At 43.7% G+C, this 12,596-nt stretch overlaps 1 protein-coding gene across 3 annotated transcripts in view; it reads left to right on the forward strand.

Moving 5' to 3' along the window:
* TBC1D32 (TBC1 domain family member 32) overlaps positions 1–12,596 on the forward strand; it is a 97,229-nt gene that overhangs the window by 12,602 nt on the left and 72,031 nt on the right. For 2 of the 3 annotated variants that reach the window (XM_044425599.1, XM_044425631.1), the window contains exon 2: positions 8,078–8,252. The exons of the other annotated variant lie outside the window; for it this stretch is intronic. The gene's annotated coding sequence lies outside the window, so the exon portion shown is untranslated. The remainder of the gene's footprint in view (positions 1–8,077; positions 8,253–12,596) is intronic. 3 annotated transcript variants of the gene reach the window in all.

Here is a 12,596-nt window from a genome sequence, read left to right on the forward strand (position 1 = left end):
TGATTAAAAATCTTGGTAATAAATAAAACAAAATGATTGATATCCTAGGAATTTTGTTTTTGTTTTCAAACTCTCAAATTATATTAAAACTTGAAGTCTAGTACCATTAAATACATGAGCAAACTAAGATGAATACCCATGGAGGCAGGAACAACTAAGATTCTTCTGCTTCTAAACTCATTGCCCTGGAAATGACAAGATACAGTTGCATTACTATCCCTTTGACCAGCCTCCCTCAATGTGATGCCCTCCAGAGGTTTCATCATACCTGGCTAGCATGGCCAGTGATAAATGATTAGGAACTGTAGTCCATTAAAAACAAACTCTAGCCTAAACTGGATCATTCAGTTTAATGTTCAATAATGCTTGAAAACCAATTATGGTAGCAATGAAATAGAAAATTAACAACAGGACTACAATCCAAGAGGATCGCCACTTTTTAGACGGAGCACTCTGATCTCCTATCTAAAGCCTCTGGGCAGGGTGGAAGGAATAACAGAGATGAACATGTTTGCTATTCCACTTGCTGCTAGATGAACCCCTTGGATCATCTAGCTGATGTGGAATTGCTGGATGATAAGCACACGTGTAGATCTGGTTGATCTATCCACTTCCTATCTAACCCTATCATCTATCCACTTCCTATCTAACCCACTATCCAATCCCTTTTCTTCTTCCCAAACCCACTGCTGAGATTGCCACAACCACCCTGGTATATGAGCTGCTTCTGGGCTTTCCGTGAGTGCAGTGTGAGTGTGTAGTGGTGAGGAATCCTGCTCAGATTCTTCTCTCCTGGTCATATGGCTACAACCTCATGGCAGATTTGGATCGTCCTGTGATTTTTGGGGCACTTTCTCAATGACCATACGATAGTTCTGTAAAATAAATAAATGTGATTGAATCTAGGGATTAATTATACTCAACAACCAGAAATCTGAAAGTTCTTTTATGTTCCACTGACAGAAACCTTTGAGTCAATAAGCACCATGGACATCTTTCTTCATTGCAGTAGAGAACATTAATGTATAATTGATGTATTCAAATTTAATATCTGTATTAATGGATTCATATATAATGCATGCATTCATATATAATTAAGAATTACATATACATCTGCTTTGGTAGTATAGACATTCTGAAATAATTTGAATGGCTGAGGGGTAAACCATACTTACATTATAACAACTTTCCAGTTTTCTGAGCCATGGATATCAGTCTTCTCAAGAATTTTTCATGCAAATGTGTTCACATATGTCATGGTTTCTGTCTTGTTTTTCACTAACATAAGATTTTGCACCAAAATTTTATGGATCTTTTATTTTGCCTTCTATTTTTAAAAAAAACCCAACAGTTGGCATTTTCCGTGCTTCATTACAAAAAGCCACTTTATTTCCAAATTCAGCAACAGTAACAATATTAATTTTAAAAATTGATCAATCAATCAATCCGCTTAGCCTTTTATCTGGCTTGATTGATGGGCATTGCTGTTTATGAATGATGGCTTTACAATTGGTCTGAGCTCCTGAAACTTGATATTTTATTTCCAGGTAATGGTCAGATTTACAATTTCAATATTCCATACAAAGTTAGTTTTCCATAACAAAGAAAACATCACATTGATGCTTAGGATAAAGCAATCCTTTCTGCTTTTTCTTTGTCTCTGTTAATCAGGCAAGCATACAAATGTCCAAATGAAATACAAGAACTAGATGGAACATTTAGGTCTGGCCTCTAAGATAGGAATTCATTTTTTTTAATCTAAGCACAAATCCTCTCCTTTCAGTGTTTCAGTATTGATGGTCCTTGCACTGTGAAACAGCAGCCTTGAAATAATGACACCCTCAGAACACTAGAAGTTCAGGTCTGGGGCACACAATGACATGCTTGGCAGTAGGTTCAAGAGGGACCGCTTCACACAAGCCGTACTTACGGAACTCACTGCCCCGAGATGTCATACTCGCCACCCCAATAGTTTTAAAAAGAAAAGGATTAGACAAATCAACAGAGCAAGTGTCTGGTGGAAATCTAGACCCAAGTCAAACCCATAAGTCTTTTAGGAATAAAATTTGCTGAAAGCTTACACAATGCTGACATTTTCTCTAAAACCAGGCAGGACTCTGAGGACAGATGTCTGTGGCCAAACCGAACAGGAAGGCCTCCAAGCAAAGCAGGGCTGGAAGTGAAGTGAGGCATGTGATCCTCTAAAGTGCACCTGTCTGTCTGTGGGGTGTCCCAGATGCACTACTGTGCCCAGCCCAGAGTGGCTTAGATGCAAGTACAGGGTCTGTTTCCTAACAGAGGCTCCCTGTTTTCAGCCAGTTCCTACTGCAGCCCTCTAGAACAGACCTCATACAATTCTAGAAAGTGTCTCAGCCCCCTGGATCAACTTTTCAGGGTGGGAGTGCATAGAGCTTTTGCAGAAAAGTTACTTAGGATCCTAGTGAGAAGTTGCATCACACAGACTAGAGCTGGCCCAAAGCATTTTGCTAGCCAAGGCCATGGAAATGGGCTGCACCATTCCAGACCGTGGACAGAAGCTTCCTGTGCTGGCAGTCAAACTTCAACACTGACATTGGGAGGCGGTCCTCTGGCACACCGGCTAGTTTCTAGGGCACAGGAGAGGTGGTGTGACACATGTGGCTTTGTCCTCCAGAAGTGGGGGCTCACGAAGCACCCCCCTCATATGGTGCCTGAGATGGCTCCCCCATTCTGTCTAATGATTGGGACAGCATTGGCATCGGCAACATTTACTGGCAGCTGCAGAGAGATGACACTGGTTGGTCTAAGAGGCTGTTGAAAACATTAAACGAGGCCACAAGAAAAGGGGGCTTGGTCTGAACTTTGGAAGTGTGTTTTAATCTCAAGATACTGTGTCTACATTGTTTACTTCAGAAGATACTCACAAAGGAAGGAGCAAATTGGTTGTGAAACTCAGTTTTTCATTAACTGAGTGGACAAATAAATAGCATGCAAAGAGTTCAGTAATTAGGCAAAATGAATCTTATCACCTGAAGTCCATCACTCTACCCAAAAGCCCAATCAGCCCCCAGGGCCTTGCTCAGCTGCTGGTATACATATGCTTCCTTAGCTTCCTCCTTCGGTATAATTAATCATTTTAATCCATAGAACAATTCCTGAATGTGTGGTGCTCTTCAAAAACTGCTATGGTTGCATACCATAAATTATTTGGGACTCCACAGAATCCAGTGACAGGAATTAGGACGTGTCCTTAGGACAATCAAAGGACCCTCAAGGTCAAATGCATGATGAAAGGGCAAACAGCAAACAGCAAACCAGAAACACAGATTGTGCTTCAAATTGTAACCTAAAAATGTGACTCGGGGGACTTTTAAAAATAGCTGCCATTTATTTCTTTCATTAATCATTTGGCTTATATATTGCCCAGCTGGTAATAAAAAAGTTAGCTGCACACTTGTGTTTAATATGAGTTCTATAAAAGCATCATTTTTGCTATCTATTAGCTAGGCTAGACAAAAGAAACCTCCATGTGTTTCCTCAAAACATAATACATTGGGGTTAAGCACAAGAGGGCTGTGCTTATCATCTTGCATGTATATCCCGCCTTTTCTCCTCTTTCCAAGGTGGCTTACATAGCTCCATTTTATCCCCTAGCAACAAGCTTGTGAGATAGATTGGGCTGAGAGTGAGTGGCTGTCCCAAAGGCAGCCATTGAGCCTCCTGGGCAAGACGGGACTGGAGCTTGGATCTCCTGGTCTCCAGTCCAGCCCTTTCACACCACACCACACTAGCTGGCCCTAAGTCGAACCAGGAAAGTAGGTTGAGCAAGCCTAGAGATCCCCTGTCCATGGTCTTCTTGTCTACAGTGAGCAGTATTGTATTTCTGCTTAAACTATAGTGAGCTTTCTAAATGTGCATCCATAAAATAGCACATGGAAATATGCAAACTGCTACCCGTTTGGGCAATGTTTAATAGTCCACTCTGGCAATAGACCATGCTCTTCTGCATCCAGCCTGGAGAATCAGAAGTATGCCTGCCAAGTAACATGGGGAGAAGTAGGAATTCAGCCACAGGTGGAAGTGACTGCAGCAAATAAAGCTGCTGCTCCTGCATTTGCTGTCCACCCCTTTACAAGACCTTGCTCATGAAGCAATTATTGTGCACTCATGATTCCTCACTTAAGGTCACTTGAGGGTGCTTTACATAACATTGTCAGCTTCCCAGCCTCTCCATTCCTTGCAACCTTTTCCACTTTTTTTTTTTTAAGATTGAGGAATTTTTGGTAGTGTGTGAATACCTACATACAATCATGGTATATTTGAGTAATTCCACTTGAGCACACTGCCACCTAGTGGTTGTGCAAAGGTACTTATAGAAATGCGTAGAAATAAAGGCCTAGTTAAAAACATGCGTGCAAAGGGGGTGAGCGTAATCCCTCAAGCAGTCTGGAAGTGGAAGTGATTCGGACACAGCCACAGTTCAGCTGCCATTATATGATGATCTGAGGGTGAGGAATTTAAGCTTGACGCCCTTGTCATGGTCAGATCACTTCCTCATAAGGTTTGAGCTCGAGAGCGGCCTTTCCCTCTGCAAGGGTGCGGACCCGATTGTATTGGTCTGCCCCCGGAGCCGGATGGATCCTGATGGATTCCTGGAAGCTCTGGGAGATTTTCCGGTTGACAAGGCTGGTGATCCTGTTGATACCCTGGTTGAACTGTGGAATGAGGAGATGACCAGGGCTATTGACACGATCGCTCCCAAGCGTCCTCTCCCACCTGGCAAAGCCCGTTCACCTCCTTGGTATACACCTGAATTATGGGCGATGAAGCAGGTTGGGAGATGTCTAGAGCGTAGGTGGAGGAGATCATCGGGTGATTCTGAGCAAACACACTTAAGAGCCCATTATCGGGCCTATGCTGTGGCGGTGAGGATGGTGAAGAAGAAATTCTTCTCCGTTTCCATTGCATCCTCACAATGCCGTCTGGTAGAGCTTTTTTGGGTGCAGGGGCTGATACATCCGGGCCCGAAGAAAGATCTTGTTCCACCCTTGAAGGCCCACTGTGACGACTTTGCCAAGCATTTAAGGGAGAAAATCGCTCAGATTCGCCATGAGCTTGACTCTGCTATTGAATCAGATTCTACTGGGAAGATGCTATTGACGCCATCAAGTCCACAATTAATGGATGAATTTCAGTTGTTGCGGCCTGATGATGTGGACAAGGTGCTTGGACAAGTACATCCTACCACTTGCTTACTAGACCCATGCCCATCTTGGCTACTTAAGAAAGCCAAGGACGGGATTGGGACCTGGATCTTGGAGGTGGTCAACACCTCTTTAAGAGACGGCCGGGTACCTGCCCCTTTATAGGAGGCGGCAGTCCAGCCAGTCCTAAAGAAGGCATCCCTGGATCCAGAGGTGGCCGCCAATTATAGACCGTTGGCCAACATCCTGTTGCTGGGCAGGGTGCTAGAGCGGGTAGTGGCAGGACAACTCCAGGCACTCTTGGATGAAACTGATTATCTGGACCCATTTCAGTCCGGCTTCAGACCCAGGTATGGCACTGAATCTGCCTTGGTCGCCCTGTACGATGACCTGTGCAGGGAGAGAGATGGGGAGTGCGTCCCTGTTAGTTCTCCTGGACCTTTCAGCGGCTTTCGATACCATCAACCATGGTATCCTTCTGAATAGGCTGGCGGGATTGGGCGTTGGAGGCACCGTGTGGCTGTGGTTCCGCTCCTATCTCAACGGCCGATTTCAGAAGGTGGTGCTGGGGGACTATGGCTCTGCGCCATGGCAGTTATGCCATGGAGTTCTGCAGGGGTCCATTTTGTCCCCTTTGCTATTTAACATCTACATGAAACTGCTGGGAGAGGTCATCAGGAGGTGTGGGCTGCAGAAGCATCAGTACGCTGATGATACCCAGCTCTACCTCTCATTTTTCACTAATCCAGGTGAGGCAGTGGCTGTGCTGAACTGGTGCCTGGCCGAGGTAATGGACTGGATGAGGGCCAATAAACTGAAGCTCAATCCAGACAAGACGGAGGTCCTGTTGGTGGGTGGCTCGGGCCTCGGGATGGGGGACTTGGGCCTTGTCCTGAATGGGGTTGCACTCCCTCTGAGGGACAGGGTTTGCAGATTAGGAGTGCTCCTCGACCCTGAGCTGTCTCTAGAAGCTCAGGTGACGGCGGTGGTGAGGAGCGCCTTCCTTCAGCTTCGGCTGATACATCAGCTGCATCCCTTCCTGGAGAATGACTGCCTGGCGACAGTGACACACGCACTGGTAACTTCCCAATTAGATTTCTGTAACGCGCTCTACGTGGGGCTACCCTTGAAGATGATCCGGATACTTCAATTGGTGCAGAATAGAGCTGCCAGGTTGCTGACGGGGACTGGGCGTTGTTCTCATATAACCCCAGTTCTCCCTCAGCTCCACTGGCTCCCGATTGAAGTCCGGGCCCAATTCAAGGTGTTGGTTATGACCTATAAAGCCCTAAACGGCTTGGGACCTGGATATCTAAAGGAACGCTTGCGCCCATATATGCCCTCCCACCCCTTGAGATCAGCAACAGATGCCCTTCTCTGGGAACCCTCTGTGAATGATATTAGGAGGGTGAGTACCTGGAGAAGTGCTTTCTTTGTGGTGGCGCCCCATCTATGGAATGCACTCCCCAGAGAGGTCCGCCTGGTGCCGTCGTTATTTGTTTTTCGGCCCCAGGCTAAGACCTTTTTATTTAAAACTTATTTTAATTGTTAAATTATTGAATTAATTAGGATTTTAAAATTTTTAGCCAAGAATGCACCGGGGGGTTTTAAATGTTTTTTTTTAATTGTTATGTTATTATTATTTATGTATGTTTTTATGTATTCTTTGTGAGCCGCCCCAAGGCTTTGTTGCGATGGGGGCAGCATAGAAATGTTATTAAATAAATGAATGAATGAATGAATGAATGAATGAATATGTCTGCTTGGCCTGTAGGTGTTGGTTCTGTGAAAACATCCCGGCTTCCCAGTTGCCCTTCCTTTGTGCTGACTGCTGTAAAGTCAGTTGTGAGGCTGACTGTAAATCCGCTGAGGAACTGGGGTAGCAAATGGAGCGGGAAGGACCAGCTCTCTCAACTGCAGCTAAAGAGGATTATGTAGCTACGGAGAAGGGCTACATTTCTTCTCTCAGTGACCTGAGATGGCCTGTTTGTATGCCAGGCAATATTCAGCCTTAACTATGCTTCAGTGGTTTCTTTAAGCCTCCAGACAAGTTTGGGTTTGAGAAAAATATCCACGCATGCTGTACGATAGTCTTCCCCAGCTAGGCCTCTCCGCATTGTTACTGGCTAGGGGATTATGGGAAGGATCGTAATTATGAGCAAGCCTCCCCATGGCAAAAGAGAAGCCACGGTTTATATACGAATGTTGAAATGATTATTTGAGAGTTTGGGGTGCAGAACCTGACCCCTAGAATCAAAGGATTTGGTTGCAGTGAAATAAATATGGACTGCCTCTTTTAGGGTCAATTGTAACTAACTGGCAGTCATGAATGTAACACTTTTAAGAAACACTGTTAGACTATTTGACAGATAGGGAACTAAGACTTAATGCAGCTGGTTTTTCCAGGCCATCGGATGAGTACTTAGCTGAAGTTTATTTGCAGGTTTCCGGACACTACACATTTTACTTATTATACTTTTGTCCCAAGGTGACCCTTCTCCTCCTCTTTTATCCTTACAAGAACCCTGTGAGTAGGTTAAGCTGAGTCAGTGACTCACCCAAAGTTGCAAAGTCAACTTACTAGTGAGATGGGACTAGGACCTAGATTCTCCAAGTCCGTCCAGGCTTCTAACACAATGCCATGGTATATGTTCACTACACTGTAGAGGTGTTACATGACAACAATTTTCCTGGATCCAGTGGACAGATTCAGCCCATTTTCCCAAGTTCCAATCATTTTCTGGTGAGCTTTGACAACTCCATGCTTCAATTGAAGAATGATCTAAATATAAGACTTTAGTAAGGCTTCTGCTGCCAGATTCTTTGAGGGATTGAGACCAGTTGATATATACATGATTTTCTGATGGTTTTCTTTTCCTTTCTTCATGTTCCAGCATAGAAAGTAGCATTGTGGTATATCAAAGTTCTGCAAAAATACCACCTTTTATGGAAATACCAGACTTTCCTTGTAATGAAAAAGACCAATCCCGCACTGCAACAGCTGCAAAGAATGGGAAAGGTGCTGCATGATGATGCCATGTAAAGCACTTGTAAACTGGGTGAGCAATTGTGAGTACACAATAAACGTTTCATGCATAGTTGACTTAGTTAAGTAGCTTTTAAAAATGGCTCTATATAACTATAATTTAAATAGAAGCTGTTGTATAGTCACCTCATGATGGAAATCTGATCTTGTGAATGGTTTACTATGTGTTCTGTTCCCCGGATTATAAATGCCCTTTTTATTTTATTAGCTTTGCTTGAATTTTTGAAAATTATATACCTCAAAAATTCATCTACTCTAGCAGCTATTGCAGTTTCAGCCTGTTAAAGGCTATTTGTTGATTGAGGAACCAAACACCAGCTGAACTCATTCACAAGACAGGGTGATAAAGGCAAATGCAAAATAAATGCCTTCCCTTTGCAGAAGGAAAATATTTAATATATTTAATTATAAAGATTTTTACAGCACTAGGCTTCACATATGTAGGTAGGAAGGGTCCTACAGCTGCCAACATTCCCTAGGTAGCCCTGTTACTCATCTCTAAAATGCTGAAATGAGATACAATTGTAAGAAGTGTGAAAACACGTGTGTGTTTAGAATAAAACAGCATAATATTTAGAGGTAGTTTAAAATAAAATATCTAAATATCCAAACATTTCTAGTAATGGCTTTCCAAAACATACAAACTTGCTACTTAGGTCATAAGCACAGTTGAGTTTGTTGGTTGGTCCTACCCAAAAGGGATGAATGGTCATTATGGAGTGTGTATGTTTTGCAAACTCTGAATCCCTACAGCTGGAAAAATATCAGCTGTATATAATTTCTTCTGTATGATGTTCATTTCTAACAATACCTACAAATTTGCCAGTAGCTAGAATTCTGTGCTTGTGCTGAATCGTCTCTGAATTGATCTCTTAAGTAAATCATCATTAGCTATTTTGGAGTGCTCAAATGTAGAGTTAACAGAAGTGAGTTTCATTAACTGAAAGGATCTGTAGGGTAGATTCTACAACCATAAAATCCCTGATTCTATCCTTATAATTTAACTTCAGGAAAGATGGGTACATTGGGTAAGGCCTTGCATTGAGCTGAGGAAGTGGAGAACTCCATGTGGGAAGAGATCGTAAGGCTAAGTCCATGCAAGTCTTTAAATGTAAGAATCTGCTCCTTAAATTAGACCTGGAAGCCAATGCAGAGACATTTTCTTAAAAACCAGTGCAAAAGTCAGAGCTTGACAGTCTGTGCCTCTCTGGAGATGTCAAACTGCCTTCAAGAAGCATCTCATAAACCACTCCGTGGTGACCTAATCCATACAATGCATGGATGGATATAAATTGCAAGATTAATTAGTAGATGGTAGCAGAGAGCCAGCTCACCATCTAGCAAACAAAGATTATTTGTAGTCACTACTATCAGTTGGGACTCCAAGAAAGCAAAACTAAGAAACCCAATCCAGCTGCTTCCAGTAAGCATTTAATCCTGGCATTATATTATCTAATCCTCCAACTTTCTACTACTTTGTTTCATCTGAATTCAGCTTCAGTTTATTTGATTTGTTTTATTAGCTCCATTTTGTCTATAGAAAAATGATTAGATAAGCAAAGTTAACAAGTTCTAGCTTTTCAATAGTGTCTTCAAAATGCCAACTATTATAATGGGACATTTCACAACCTTTTGCCACCATGACTGGGCTGCGAGGGCATGCGATATGCCTTTTATCTACTTTGACTAGTCTGTCTGAGAACCTGGCTTGTTATCTTCTGGTGAGAATGAGAAAGGGAGGCCTTTCCGTTGTCCCAACCTCATACCATGCTTTGCCAAAGCGTCCTTCAAGCTACCACTGCAACTGAGCATGTTAAGATGAGTACACTTCCTAGGAAGTAGCATGCCTGTTGTAGTTGGCTGTTGTTTCTCTCTCTTGCCTTCTCTTGTTCATTCTTTGCATGTATGCATGTTTAAAGTGCTTTCTACTAACTTTGTAAAGTAGGTACAAGAAGAACATTGCAAATAAACAAATACGACTGACATTTTTTTGCATTTGGCTCCCTCTTCTGTACACAATGGAAATAAACTTAGGAAACAAATTCATGCATTGAGTGTTATTTAATATATTTTTTTTCAAAGTAAATATTATGAAATGTGGATGCAGAAACAGAATTTTATGAGCCAATGAGCTCTGCTTTTCATTCCTTCATCCATTCATTCATACACAACACCCCATATAACTTCATGCAATTCATTTCCAAGGAATTCTTTTCAGCAAGTCAGTAGCTGATGTTCCTTTCCAAATATTTCAATAATAATGTCAATATACATTTGTCATTTTAATGGAAAATATCCGCTGATCGTTCTTTTACACAAATAAAATGTGCTGTTTTAAACAATCCTGCAGAATATATTGAACTTTGCTGATGTGTACAGGGAGAGCACTGCTGGCTCAAGCCACCGACCTCCCTATAGAGCATCCTGATCCCCTTGGAGGCCCCTGCGGAGCCCACAAGCAGGTCACATGAGCAACAGCCCCTTCCCATGGTTGCTTCCCAGGGATCTGCATTCAGGGCCAGCCTGCTTTTGATCCGGGAGGCAGCAGATGGTTGTCCTAACTGGTAGCCAGTGGTAGCCTTCTCCTCCATGGATTCAACATATCCCATGTTAAAGTCAACACCACATCTTGTGGAAGGAAGCTCCATTATTTAACTATGTGCTGGGTGAAGAGCTCCTGTTTGTCATGCTTGATCTCCCATCCTTCAGCTTCCTTGGATGATCCTAGTCCTAGTATCATGAAAGGTTGTGGGAAAACATTTCTTTATGCACCCTTCCTACACTAGGCATGACTGTGTACACTTCAAGTGTATCTCCTCTTGCTTGCCTTTTTTCTAGACTAAATGGCGCAAATACTGTAACTCAGGTTCTTCAGTGCCTTGACCATTCTAGTTGTCCAGCTTTGCACCTTTCTCATTTCTACAATATTCTTTTTGCAGGGCAGTAGCCATAAGTGCAGTTTTGGCCGCACCACAGATCTGAATATAATATTTATTTATTTAATTTATTTATTTAGAGAACTTCTATGCTGCCCCATTCGCCGAAGCCTTGGGGCGGCTCACAAGCATAAATAAATAACATAGTATAAAACAGTATAATTTAACAGTATAATTTAAGTCGCCCTGGCCAAATAATAAAATAAATAAATAATATTAACAATTATAATAACGTTTGAATACAAAGGTCTTCACCTGGCGCCAAAAAACAAATAATGACGGTGCCAGGTGGACCTCTCTGGGGAGTGCATTCCATAGATTGGGCGCCACCGCAGAGAAAGCCCTCCTCCAGGTACTTACCCTCCTAATTTCCTTCATGGAGGGTTCCCAGAGAAGGGCCTCTCTGCTGATCTCAAGGGGCGGGCGGGCGGGCATATATGGACGTAAGTGCTCCTTCAGGTAACCAGGACCCAAGCCGTTAAGGGCTTTATAGGTCATAACCAACACCTTGAATTGGACCCAGACTTCAATGGAAAGCCAGTGAAGCTGACAGAGAACTGGAGTCACGTGAACATAACGCCCAGTCCCCGTCAGCAGCCTGGCAGCTCTATTTTGAACCAATTGAAGTATCTGGACCTTCTTCAAGGGCAGCCCCACGTAGAGCGTGTTACAGAAGTCAAGTTGGGAAGTCACCAACGCGTGTGTCACTGTCGCCAGGCAGTCATTCTCCAGGTAAGGGCGCAGCTGATGGATCAGCCGAAGCTGAAAGAAAGCGCTCCTCGCCACCGCTGTCACCTGAGCTTCCAGTGAAAGCTCTGGGTCGAGGAGCACTCCCAAGCTGCAAATGTTGTCCCTAAGAGGGAGTGCAACCCCATTCAGGACTAAGTTCAATTCACCTTCCCCGAAGCCCAGTCCACCAACCAACAGGACCTCCATCTTGTCTGGATTGAGGTTCAGTTTATTGGCCCTCATCCAGCCCATTACCTCGGCCAGGCACTGGTTCAGCACAGCCACTGCCTCACTTGGATTGGTGAAGAACGAGAGGTAGAGCTGGGTATCATCAGCGTACTGATGATTCCACAGCCCACACCTCCTGATGACCTTTCCCAGCAGTTTCATGTAGACGTTAAACAGCAAAGGGGACAAAATGGATCCCTGCGGTACTCCATGGCATAGCTGCCATGGCGCAGAGCCATAGTCCCCCAGCACCACCTTCTGGAATCGGCCATTGAGATAGGAGCGGAACCACTGCAAAGCAGTGCCTCCGACCCCCAATCCCGCAAGCCTATCCAGAAGGATACCATGGTCGATGGTATCGAAAGCTGCTGAGAGGTCCAGGAGAACCAACAGGGACGCACTCCCCCTGTCCTTCTCCCTGCACAGGTCATCGTACAGGGCGACCAAGGCAGATTCAGTACTGTACCTGGGTCT

This window comes from Varanus komodoensis, unplaced genomic scaffold (genome assembly GCF_004798865.1).
Source record: "Varanus komodoensis strain SLA01 unplaced genomic scaffold, ASM479886v1 scaffold1, whole genome shotgun sequence".
In the NCBI taxonomy this organism is placed as follows: Eukaryota; Metazoa; Chordata; class Lepidosauria; order Squamata; family Varanidae; genus Varanus; species Varanus komodoensis.